The following is a 13,631-nucleotide window of genomic DNA, read 5'->3' as shown; positions in this document are numbered from 1 at the left end:
TACATTTAAGCATAGCAGTGGGAACATGTTTCAAATGGGGGGTGCTGTGGGGATGACACCAGGGCCGGTTTTGACCAATTTGCTGCCCTATAGGCAAGATTTTAGCTGGCAATGAAAAACCTCTACAAAAGACACTACAAACAGAGAAACATATTGACATGGTGGACAGCTTATATAAAAAGGCTTCAAATGTATACTATTTAGTATTGCATGAACATTGAACATGTTTTAACTGGGGCGTGGACTTCACATCCTCTAGGGGGGTCCGGGGGTGCCCCCCCGGGAAAGATTTTTTTTAACATTGTAAAGTAAAATGCTTCAATCTGGTGCACTTTGAGCGCCCAATTACTAGAGACTGATCTAGGGGATACAACTCTAAACACCCATATGAAAAAGATCGGTTTGCATTTTAATAATCAAATAAGTATGTGAACATAACCGATAACCTACCATAGCCAATAACAAATAAATGTAGGCTAACTTATTTTATTGTTGTGGTTCATTTATATCTCATCAGTTAACATTTATTTATTTATGCATATTTTTAAATCTCTCCAGTTTTAAAATATATTTTTGGTTTACTGTCCTATAGTATACATTGGAATGATTTCAAACCTGTTTTTATTTATCCTAATAATTATAAAGGAGTGCCTTGGAAATATATTTTTACATAAATTGTGATCAAAACGTTTGAGACCCACTGAGATAATTTAGACTAAAGTGAACTATCTAAACACTCAGAGTCCTTTGCCTCACTGAGCCTCTCAGTCTGACAGGACAGAACTCTCCCTCCACATTATTGTAGAAAGAGCTTCTTATATCCGTTAGCAGAAGCTAACAACATTCCCCGCCGGTACAGGTGCACCCCCTCTCTCTATCTATCTCTCTCTCACGCTGGCTGTGAGCTGCGGGCGCCTGATAAGCCAACATCCCCCACTTTCATCACTTAAAGCGCCCATCATACGGGGCAAATGGAAAATGTAACCGGGGTGAAAAGGGTGTTATCTTTACTTAATTATGAATGTTGTTACGTCAAGGCTGAAAATTCATTTTATTTTATTTTATTTATTATATTTGTATTTAATCTTGTGGAAGTGCAGATCCCCTGTCCTCCACCAGGGGGTGCTGCAGCACCCTCAGCACCCCTACTTCCCACGGCCCTGCATTTAAGTGATAACTTACGTTAAGAACATGTTGTGTAAACGTTTCAGATCTAGATTAATAACACTAAATATAATCACCAAATTGTCCTGCCTTAACTATATATTAAAATATGATTCCTTGGTGAAAATCACGAGGCACAATGTACTGTATATGAACTTTTTTTTAAAAAGAAAAAGCTCCTCCTTTACCAGCTGTTACATTAAAGTGAACAGACGGATTCATTAATTATTATCATTAAATAATGTGAAACATATTATTATGAACTGGTGCAGAATGAGTACTTTTGTACTTTAAGTATATTTTGATGTTTAGACTTGTACTTTAGTGAAGTGTTGAATAGAGGACCTGAAACAGATTATTATCACACTGTGGTTTCACTAATGTTTCTGAAACTAAAGATCTGAGTCCTTCGTCCTCCTCTGTGAAAAACCAGAAACCAGCTGCAGTTCCTCAGAGTGACCACTGGAGGTCCTCCTCCTCCTCCTCCCCCTCCTCCTCCCCCTCCTCCAACACCTTTAGCTTTTATTTTTGGCCCATATTTGAGCTTCCCGACTGAATTGAACGCACCTTTTCTTTTCGTTTGTTGACGTGTTTGGACTTGAGTTTTTTTTTTTTACAGTGAAGACTAAGAAACAAAATGGCTTCCGTCCTGCTCAGCTGGTGTTTAACACAGAACACCTGAAGAGAAGACTACAACAGAGAAAGAGTCCCTCACAGTTTCATCAGAAACTAAAACCTTAATGTGCTCTGTGAAAACAGAAAACTTAGAAATATGTTAAAAGTCTGTCAGCAAAAGTAGTGAAACAGTTCCCGTTGAATGACAGTTTATAGAATATATTCTAATGCCATCAGATACAGATATTGGCTGTAAGTACATGTTGTAACTTTACAGTCTAGTACAAGTACACTTCTTCATTATCAGGACACATGTAACAAGGTGAGAATACTGCATTAAGACGTTTGAGTTTCACTGTTTAGACTTTAGATCAGAGTTCCTGAGGGGGGGCCAGGAGGGCGTGTTGATCGACCAATGAAACGCAGCCAGAGTCTCTCAGGTGTTTCAGGAGCAAAGGCCCAGGTGAGCTCTCTGATGGCTGCTGGGTCCTAGTGCCCTACCGTTGCCTCCCCCTCCACATCAGTAGCCCTCCTGACAGACTGACCCCCATCAGCCTGAAGTCCTCTTCCTCCTCACAGGGAACTCTTTAAACTAACCTGCATTCTCTCTCTGCTCGCACAGCTCGGAGGCCATCTTGTTTCCCAGCTTTAAACAATCACACGTTCATCAACTCAAGCGTTTCTGACACCACAACAATCAACAACGTCAACCAATCACATCTCTACTTACTGAACTGTTAGCCTTGAGCTTCATCAGTAGCAGCCTCCTCTGAGCTTCATCAACTTCAGCGTCCGTCAGACGGAGTGAAGTGAAGGCGCTTCCTATCCTGCGTCTCAGTGTGTGTGTGTGTGTGTGTGTGTGTGTGTGTGTGTGTGTGTGTGTGTGTGTGTGTGTGTCCTCACCTCACTATGACAGAATGCAGTCTGACTGGTTAGACTGAGTCTCAGTCTGTGCTGCGTTCACAGGATCAGATGTGTTTGTGAATAGAATTTGTGGGAAGGGATCTTTAACAGAGTTTCCTGCTATACTAACCTGCAGTGCATTTGATCAAAACATAGGAAGTCATTACATTTGTGTAATTTTGCAGAATAATCCAGAGTGTCGGACTGGACTCTTTGCAGCCTCTGTTGTGTAGAGTTCTGCTTCCTGGACACAGCTTGAGTACGTTCATTAAAAAAACACAAAGTGATCTCTTCACTGCTCTTTGGTGATCTGGTTTTTCCTTTGTAGAGTAACCGCAGCTGTCAGATAAGTGTAGTCCAGTAAAAAGTACAATATGTACCTCTGAGATGAGTACAGGTATCTCACTCTCATTTCTGGTGTAACATCCTCTCGACCGCCCTTCCAACGTGTGTTATCTCCACCATCTCACCCACATTTCCGTTCCTATTGCCTCACACCAAAGTTCATTTTGTCATGCTGGGGATTGTCAACTTTCGGACTCTTAGACATCCATTGACCCCTTGAGCCACACCATCCGGACAGATTCCAGTCAAATTTTACCGGGTGGGGTTTTTCGTAAATTAGGGTGATGGAATGCTCCGGTTTTGGGACAAAATTAACATGGGATCACTCCGGTCATTGTACGTACTTCGTCTCACTGGAATATTAACGGTCAGATTGAATACAACATCGACCCCATTTCTCCGGTCAATGACGGGAGAGTTTTGAAAGTGACAAAACACTGTTCCACACATTTAAAAACACTTAAACAATTAAACAATGTTTACCCAGGATTCAGGCACCTTCCCTGGCTTGTAAAATACGGTGATGCGCCCTGGAGGTATCAGACTATTTAAAACATGTATACCCAGGATTCAATCACTTTTCCTGGCTTGTAAAGTGCTGTGGAGCAGCCTGTTCTCTTGGTAAACTCTCTTTGCATTGGAATCACTATTTCTGCTATCACTATCACCACTTTTCCCCGCCTTTCAAAGACTTATTCCTGGGTAGAAAAGCCATGTGCTGCATGGTGCTCTGTGGGTCTCTGTGAGTCTCAGACCCTGCTAACAGCAGAGACCCTGCTGCCAGTACTATGAACAGATTGATCAGTTTCTAACAATACTTTAGCCCACATCAGAGCCCTCCCAGATGGCAAAAAGTCATTGAATCAACATTGAGATATTGCCACGCTGAAGGCTGCAATCAACATTGATGTCGGACATTGAAAATAAACTAAAATCAACAAACAAAAAAAGAGCCCATTATTTATTCAGTTTCTTTATTCAGATTCAATGATATGAACATCTTGTAACATCTTTTGTCCACAAGCAGGAAAAACATTCTCTCTTGAAGGTCCCATGTCATGCTTTCCTGGTTGTTACCCGTCCCCTTGTGTGTTATGAAGCTTTTTCTGCATGTTAACGGTCTGCAGAGTCACAAACCCTCAAAGTACACCCTGTAGGGAGTAAAACTCTAACACAGAGAAGACCTGTCTATGCTGCCCCAGAACGCCTCGGTGGACATTTCTCTTTTTCCATTGTTTACTTCCTGAGTAAAGTGACGTAACGGATTTCCACACACACACAGCCTGGCTGTGAGAGTGTGTGTGCTCAGGCTGAGTTCCTCTGTGTCTCGCAGACCCCACGCCATCATCATTTTCTGTTTAAAGCAGCTTTGCTAGACGTTGATAACATGCATTCTTCACATGCTGAAGATATGGATTTGAAAAAATGCACGTTTTGCAACATAGCACACGTTAAGGACATTTATTGACATAATAAACATCTAGCAAAGCTGTTTTAAACAGAAAATGATGATGGCCTTTTGAACACAGATTCTGAGGATCGTTTCTGCTTCTGCTTTTATCCATCAGGTCAAAATAGGATTCACACACCTGACATCATTGTGATAGATTAGGCCTCAGCCTCTTCAGCACATCACAATCAAAGAATTTAAAAATAAACAAATATAATAATTACAATCCAGTGCCTCTTGTCAACTGGCAACTCACAATTCCACACATTTCAATTTCACAGGCAAATGGGACTTCATGCTTAAAATGACTACATGTGCAAGCATGTACATACATTGAAGTTTTACCTGATCACTAACAATGAACTTGAACAGTAGAAATACTGGATATGCCCCTCTTTTGAACAGGCAACTTACACATCCACACATTCTTTGATTCGCTATTTCAGAAGAGAACTTATATGCTTAAAATGAAATGAATGCTGTGAAGTTTTACATGAGCACTAACCACAATGCACTGGAACAGGCAAAACATAGATTAAAGTAATATCTGGCTTCCCCATTAACATTCACAGCAAAAGCTTTGTTTTCCTAGACCTTATGCGCTGCGAGCATCGAGAGCCAAGCTCGTAAAAGATAGTCTGAATGGCTTCAAAGGTATACCTCATCTCCTTTGGATAATCCATGTTCATTGCATAAAGTAGGCTGAAGAGGAAAGGCAGTAGAGAGGTCTGGCAGGTCATGCAGTACAATGGTCCCTTCCCACACAACAGCCACGTCTCGCACATTTGGCGATATGATCATCATCTTCAATGACGGTGAGGATGGCCACAGACACACCTCTGAGCAATCGTTCTTCATGGTCAGTGTCCTGAGGAAAAGTAAAATATGCATGAATGAGTGCTATGGAAAACTAAACGGCAAAATACATATCCACTGATTCTAGCTTTAGCACCAAGCTACTGAGTCTTAACATTCAGCTTGTGGAAGTTATAATTGCAACTCAACAGCACGGCGGCTATCACCCACCAACCTTGTTGTGCCGAGTTCTATCAAGAAGTATTTTCTGATAAAGAACACCAGACAACAATGGCCAGATGTATCGGGTTGGCTGTTGCTCAAACAGCGCTGATATTTATTTTTAATTTTGGGTGAACTTATCGCGCTCGGGTTCATGAGGTGAAAACATCTCTGTACAGGCAACTGTAGCTTTTTACACTGGAGGCGCCCATCTCGGCCGAAGTCGGTTCATATTAACCTAAAGGTACATCATTAAATGGTAAATGTCGCCTTTAAGGAGCAGAACATTTTTGTTTTATTTGTGTGTGAATAACGAAATAATTTCAAATCTGTTTTTCTGTGATAGGTAATTGGTGTGGAGAAGATTGACCTCAGCCTTGCTTTGAACATTGTTCCAAAGGCTCTGTAGTAAATGGTGAGTATTCAAATGTTTTCTGTGATTTACTTGACTAACTTAAACTTGATCTTTAACTAATTGAAAACTGGTATTAGTCTGACCATTTCTGAATATTTATTCATAACATTTACATACTGCAAACATTGCAGGGATATACACATGTTCTGATTTATTAGGCCAAAGTGATTCAGAAAGTGAGAGGCAAAAGCCAAACATTCTGCGATCAAGCCTCCTTCACAAAGTGATCATGTTTTGTTTGTTTACATGGCTATAAGGGTGTTTCTTATATGTAGTCTTACATCAGTCATACTTATTTTAAGTCGCTTTGGAAAAAAACGTAACTAAATGAAATGTAATGTAGTCTAACCTGGTTGTTCGTACTTGATATAAAAAGTTATTCTCACTATAGAGCCAAAACAGGAGTGATGTGGTCCCTTCTCCGTGCTCTGGTCAATACATGTTGAATCAGCTGAAGCAACTTAACTGAGTTTTTGGTTCATCCTGATAATAAAGAGTTACAATAAGCTAGCCTTGAAGTAACAAATGCATGGACTAGTTTCTCTGCATCGTTTTGAGGCAAGCACACAACTACAATCATGACATCTTTAGAAAATGAAATGATTTCTTGATTTTTATGACTGTGATATTTTGTTTTCTTTGATAAATGCGGAGTTTAAGCGTATAACAACCCTGCCCCTCCAATCAAGATTTCTCTCTCAGCTGGATGTGCTGTCTGACAAACTTCTGAAGGTTTATGAGAAGAGAGGAGGACAGATAGGCCAGCGTCTGAACTGTATTATGTCAAACATGACTCAAGTAAGAATTCATTTTAAGGAAATTATACATCGAGTCAATAGTGTACACATTTCATTGAGCAAAACAGATTCTTTATTTTCCTATTCCCCTTCACTTAGGTTGATGATGTCGATTTAGGCCGGGATTGTCTTCTCAAGGGGCTGTGTGTGTACCTCTGTGTGTGTACCTCTGTGTGTGTACCTCTGTGTGTGTACCTCTTTGTGTGTACCTCTGTGTGTGTACCTCTGTGTGTGTACCTCTGTGTGTGTACCTCAATGAGAGAGTTTGTGGTCAGTAGAAGTAATATTTGACCTTTTGATTTTTTTGTTTGGCTTTAAAATATGTATTTATTGAAACACCACATAGTATACAGCCTAAAGTAAGTGAACATCCCTGTTTTTGGTTTAATAGCCAGACTACACTGAAAAGCTAGAAGGCTTTTAATTTAAAACTGATACAGGAAATGAAACATTCTTTATCAGGTCAGACAGGAGTATATCAGATAACAAGGAGGCTTAAAAGTACTGAAATCTGACCAAATGTACTTGTTAGACACAGGGACTTAGTAATGGGTATATATATGTATTGATTTGTTAGATCTCACTCTGTTCCTTTTGTGACTGTGCGCTCTGCAGGCAGAAGATGAAGACGTCATTCTGCGGTCCATTCAGGGGATTACGGTGGGACTTTATGTTGTCAAACACAATTCCACCATGAGAGCAGAGGACAGATGAGACCAGAGGACATATGAGACCAGAGGACAGACGAGACCAGAGGACAGATGAGACCAGAGGAAAGATGAGACCAGAGGACAGATGAGACCAGAGGACAGATGAGACCAGAGGACAGATGAGACCAGAGGACAGATGAGACCACAGGACAGATGAGACCAGAGGACAGATGAGACCAGAGGACAGATGAGACCAGAGGACAGATTGTCCTGGAAGGCCAACAGGTACTAACTGATGTGGACAACATTGCATTAGCTGCTACCATGCTGTTTGGACAAATGTATGCAATGAACCTGAACGACCCCCCTAAACTGAAGTGCACGTTCGAAGTGCTCCAGCTAATGTTAATGGAGCTAGACGGCAACATGCTCTCCAAGAAAGCCCAAGCGTTTAAAAACAAACTGTTTGAGTGAGCTGTTGCCATGGACCATTGTGCACTTTTACAGCATTCATACTGGACTTTCATCGATACAACTGTCTTGCACTTGCTTTGCTCATGCTTTTTGCTGTATTGATTTGCATGTTTCAGAAATGTGGGTTTTTCCTGGGGTCATGTGTTTTCAGAATGTACCACTTGTCATGTGTTTCAGAATGTACTAATTGTGCTACTTCAAAATGTCAGTTCTTGTTTTTATTTGTAATACTTTCTTTAGTGCATATGTGGTGAGAAACCAGGCCATTATTATACTGTCATGTATTTTTCCAAAGCAATGCCATATCTTTTTTGTATTAAAGTGCCCTTTCATATTCGCAGGGTACTATTTAAATCATGGATTTGCAAGAACATTTCCTTTTTTCGGCTAGGCGTTGACATTTTCTGTTAATTGTTTACTATGAATGAGTTACAAAAATAAGCCTTTCATTGCCATTTGGCCCAATAAACCTTTCTTTTGGTCGGGAGAATAGTTTCCTGCTTGCTGTGTTCTAACACAATAATGTATATGTACATGCATCACAAACTTTTTCTATTTCTTCTATTTCTTTATTTTCAATGTATTTGTTAATTCTCCTGGGGCTGCATGATGGAAAAACCAAAAGCTCATCTGGATGTGTGGTGGTTGTTAATATTGTTTTATTTTTTGAGAAAAATACATGAATGTTGTTCAAAGAAATGTGTTTGTCTTTATTGACTATTTGTTTTAAAATGTTCTGATAAATGCTGTAGATATAAGAGATTAGGATGGATCCTGTAGAAGAATGTACGACATGCCTCTATTCACATGAAATAAATAATCTTATGTACCCCTTGAGCACTAGGTAGATTAAACAGAAAACTATAGCATGGAGTTTAAACAAAACATTCATGTGGCTTCAACAGGTACAAATGAAATATACTGAGTATATTAAAAGCCTATAATGAACATAAAAAAGTCATGTTGGTTAAACATAGGGTAAATGAATATACCTGTATTAAAGGAAATATTCAAATGAACATAACAATTTCATGTTTCTTTGACATAACATAGTTGTGTGTCTTTAACATAACGGAATAGTTTTGAGTACACATGTTTTTAATGTGTGCAACCGGTTTCCATATTAAAATCATGTTAATCCAACGGCCTTTTTTTTCAGTGCAGTGGTCAACTTTGATGAAACTGAAAGTAAAGATGCCAATGAACCAGATTCAGCCTTTGCTGCCGCCAGTGAGAGCTCAGATGAAGATGACCAGATGGAGCCTGAGCCTCTGTCAGATTTGGATCATCCCTCTCTCCCCCCTCACAGAAGGTGCATGGCTCACACCTTGAATCTAGTGGCCAAAGATACAGAACTGAAAAATGCTACAAAGCAATGTCGAGGGCTGTTTTTGCAAAAGCATCTGCTCTGTGGAACAAGGTTAAGCGGAGTTCAAAGGCTTCTGATACTGTGGAGGAAAAGCTTGGGATTAGCTTTGTTGCGCCAAATGACACAAGATGGAACTCTGTATTTCTTTCCATGGAGCGACTGTCTCGCATTGCAACACTAACTACCAAGGCAGAAATGAATGTGGATGAGGTCACCTCTGCAAATGATGCCACTCCCCTACATGACAAGCTGCTCCTGCACGATGTGAGTGATGAGTTTGGCTTTCGTCGATTCTCACCAGATGAAGTCAACTTCATACACAAGTTTGTGGATGTGATGAGGCCTTTGGCACTTGCACTCTTGTTTTTGTTTTTACAGGAAGCAAGAAACAGCAGATCCACCAGGGAGAGACCAGACCACTTTGACCGAAACAGCAGATCCACCAGGGAGAGACCAGACCACTTTGACCGAAACAGCAGATCCACCAGGGAGTGACCAGACCACTTTGACCGAAACAGCAGATCCACCAGGGAGAGACCAGACCACTGTGACCGAAACAGCAGATCCACCAGGGAGAGACCAGACCACTGTGACCGAAACAGCAGATCCACCAGGGAGAGACCAGACCACTTTGACCGAAACAGCAGATCCACCAGGGAGAGACCAGACCACTGTGACCGAAACAGCAGATCCACCAGGGAGAGACCAGACCACTGTGACCGAAACAGCAGATCCACCAGGGAGAGACCAGACCACTGTGACCGAAACAGCAGATCCACCAGGGAGAGACCAGACCACTGTGACCGAAACAGCAGATCCACCAGGGAGAGACCAGACCACTTTGACCGAAACAGCAGATCCACCAGGGAGAGACCAGACCACTTTGACCGAAACAGCAGATCCACCAGGGAGAGACCAGACCACTTTGACCGAAACAGCAGATCCACCAGGGAGAGACCAGACCACTGTGACCGAAACAGCAGATCCACCAGGGAGAGACCAGACCACTGTGACCGAAACAGCAGATCCACCAGGGAGAGACCAGACCACTGTGACCAAAACAGCAGATCCACCAGGGAGAGACCAGACCACTGTGACCGAAACAGCAGATCCACCAGGGAGAGACCAGACCACTGTGACCGAAACAGAAGATCCACCAGGGAGAGACCAGACCACTGTGACCGAAACAGCAGATCCACCAGGGAGTGACCAGACCACTGTGACCGAAACAGCAGATCCACCAGGGAGAGACCAGACCACTGTGACCGAAACAGCAGATCCACCAGGGAGTGACCAGACCACTGTGACCGAAACAGCAGATCCACCAGGGAGTGACCAGACCACTGTGACCGAAACAGCAGATCCACCAGGGAGACACCAGACCACTGTGACCGAAACAGCAGATCCACCAGGGAGAGACCAGACCACTGTGACCGAAACAGCAGATCCACCAGGGAGTGACCAGACCACTGTGACCGAAACAGCAGATCTACCAGGGAGAGACCAGACCACTTTGACCGAAACAGCAGATCCACCAGAGAGTGACCAGACCACTGTGACCGAAACAGCAGATCCACCAGGGAGAGACCAGACCACTGTGACCGAAACAGCAGATCCACCAGGGAGAGACCAGACCACTGTGACCGAAACAGCAGATCCACCAGGGAGAGACCAGACCACTGTGACCGAAACAGCAGATCCACCAGGGAGAGACCAGACCACTGTGACCGAAACAGCAGATCCACCAAGGAGAGACCAGACCACTGTGACCGAAACAACAGATCCACCAGGGAGAGACCAGACCACTGTGACCGAAACAGCAGATCCACCAGTGAGTGACCAGACCACTGTGACCGAAACAGCAGATCCACCAGGGAGAGACCAGACCACTATGACCGAAACAGCAGATCCACCAGGGAGAGACCAGACCACTTTGACCGAAACAGCAGATCCACCAGGGAGTGACCAGACCACTGTGACCAGTGACAGAGGATCTTCATTCAGATAAGGCCTTTTCAGGATGGACAGAAAGTAACAATGTCCTTGCCCCTGCACACTTTTGGACTCTTTTTTTATTTTCACAAATTATTATTTGTGATTTAGTTATTTTAGTTATTTATTTGAACTGTAACCAGTGGTGACAGATCTTCACTGAGTATTTTCACTCACACTGGACAGAAAGTAATAGCAGTACTGTCCATGGGCCTTGGACTCTGACTGACTCTTTAAGTTATTGGGTTTTTTACCTTTTTTGCCTCATTCATTTGGGCTGAATATTGCACCCAAGTTATGACCCAAGTTATAGAACTTTTTGTTCTTTGGGCAAACAAGTCAGGAAAAAAAAAGAATGCGACTGACTTAATGAAAAGAGAATTAATGTTTAAATGTTTTGCACTTTGAATATTGAACTTTGAGGTACAACCTTAGTTTCATACCTCAGCCTGGTTCCTACCTCGTGTTGTGTTAGTACAGAGTTATGTCGGCACATGTTTATATGTTATATGTTTGCACAATGACTACTTTGACTTTTGGTACTTTAAGTATATTTAGATTATTATACTTAATAAAGACCATTCAAGAAGCATGTTTTTCCTCATGTTTTTGAAAATATAATGTGGAGATGAAAGCTGCAGCTGCTACTAGTGTGGACTGAATGGGCGGCAGCTAAGCGTTATGGAAATGCCAGTATTCTGATTGCTGTCTGTGGTTCTATATGGGTTATGGCAATCATTTTGACAAATAATAGCTCGCAGCAACGTATTGAAAAAAGAACTATAAACTATAAATTAGTTCATTTTTGAAAACATGAACTTTAGTTCAACATTTTGAATTATGAACTATGAACTGAACTAGTTCATTTAAAAATGTGTGAACTGTGAACTGAACTAGTTCATGTAGAAAGTGAATTTTCCCAACACTGCTCTCAATGCTCTGTGGTCTTCAGGACGGTTTGAAGACTTCAGGAATATCCTTCATGTGGATTATTCTTGGCCTTTCTGTGCAGATCACTTCTATTGGACGGACTCTGAAGAGCTCAGCAAGCCTTCAAATCTTCCTCTGTTTCAGAGGTTCATACATTTTAAACAGCCAACAGGAAACTGTGTTTGGAGTTCAGAGCAGAAGATTTGGAGGGTAAAAAATAAAGATGACCAAAATAAATGTACTGATTTTTTTTTTTTAAACGAACGATAAATTGATGTTCTGTATTATTTTAGGTCCTTTAATAAAGGAGAACACTAGTAGTTTGTGATTGGACAGAGAAGAGTATGCTTATTGTCCTGAGTCAGTGGTGAGGACCAATCAGAGCAGAGGAAGCTCCACCAGATGGCGCTGATGCAGGATTTCACTGCTGCACCTTGACTCAGGTGTTGTACTTCAGTTCAGCTTTTAGTTACTTTAGTTCACTTCATTACCTGCTACTTTATTCTTCTACCATTCTACATCTTAGAAGCAAGTATTCTACTTTTTCTGAAGTACATGTATGTGATAACTTACGTTAAGAACATGTTGTGTAAACGTTTCAGATCTAGATTAATAACACTAAATATAATCACCAAATTGTCCTGCCTTAACTATATATTCAAATATGATTCCATGGTGAAAATCACGAGGCACAATGTACTGTATATGACCTTTATTTAAAAAAGAAAAAGCTCCTCCTTTACCAGCTGTTATATTAAAGTGAACAGACGGATTAATTAATTATTATTATTAAATAATGTGAAACATATTATCATGAACTGGTGCAGAATGAGTACTTTTGCACTTTAAGTATATTTTGATGTTTAAACTTGTACTTTAGTGAAGTGTTGAATAGAGGACCTGAAACAGATTATTATCACACTGTGGTTTCACTAATGTTTCTGAAACTAAAGATCTGAGTCCTTCGTCCTCCTCTGTGAGAAACCAGAAACCAGCTGCAGTTCCTCAGAGTGACAACTGGAGGTCCTCCTCCTCCTCCTCCTCCTCCTCCTCCTCCTCCTCCTCCTCCTCCCCCTCCTCCAACACCTTTAGCTTTTATTTTTGGCCCATATTTGAGCTTCCCGACTGAATTGAACACACCTTTTCTTTTCGTTTGTTGACGTGTTTGGACTTGTGTTATTTTTTTTTACAGTGAAGACTAAGAAACAAAATGGCTTCCGTCCTGCTCAGCTGGGTGTTTAACACAGAACACCTGAAGAGAAGACTACAACAGAGAAAGAGTCCCTCACAGTTTCATCAGAAACTAAAACCTTAATGTGCTCTGTGAAAACAGAAAACTTAGAAATATGTTAAAAGTCTGTCAGCAAAAGTAGTGAAACAGTTCCCGTTGAATGACAGTTTATAGAATATATTCTAATGCCATCAGATACAGATATTGGCTGTAAGTACATGTTGTAACTTTACAGTCTAGTACAAGTACACTTCTTCATTATCAGGACACATGTAACAA

Source organism: Notothenia rossii (genome assembly GCF_949606895.1).
Source record: "Notothenia rossii genome assembly, chromosome: 6".
NCBI classification, from domain to species: domain Eukaryota; kingdom Metazoa; phylum Chordata; class Actinopteri; order Perciformes; family Nototheniidae; genus Notothenia; species Notothenia rossii.
Note: the sequence above shows the minus strand (reverse complement) of the source record.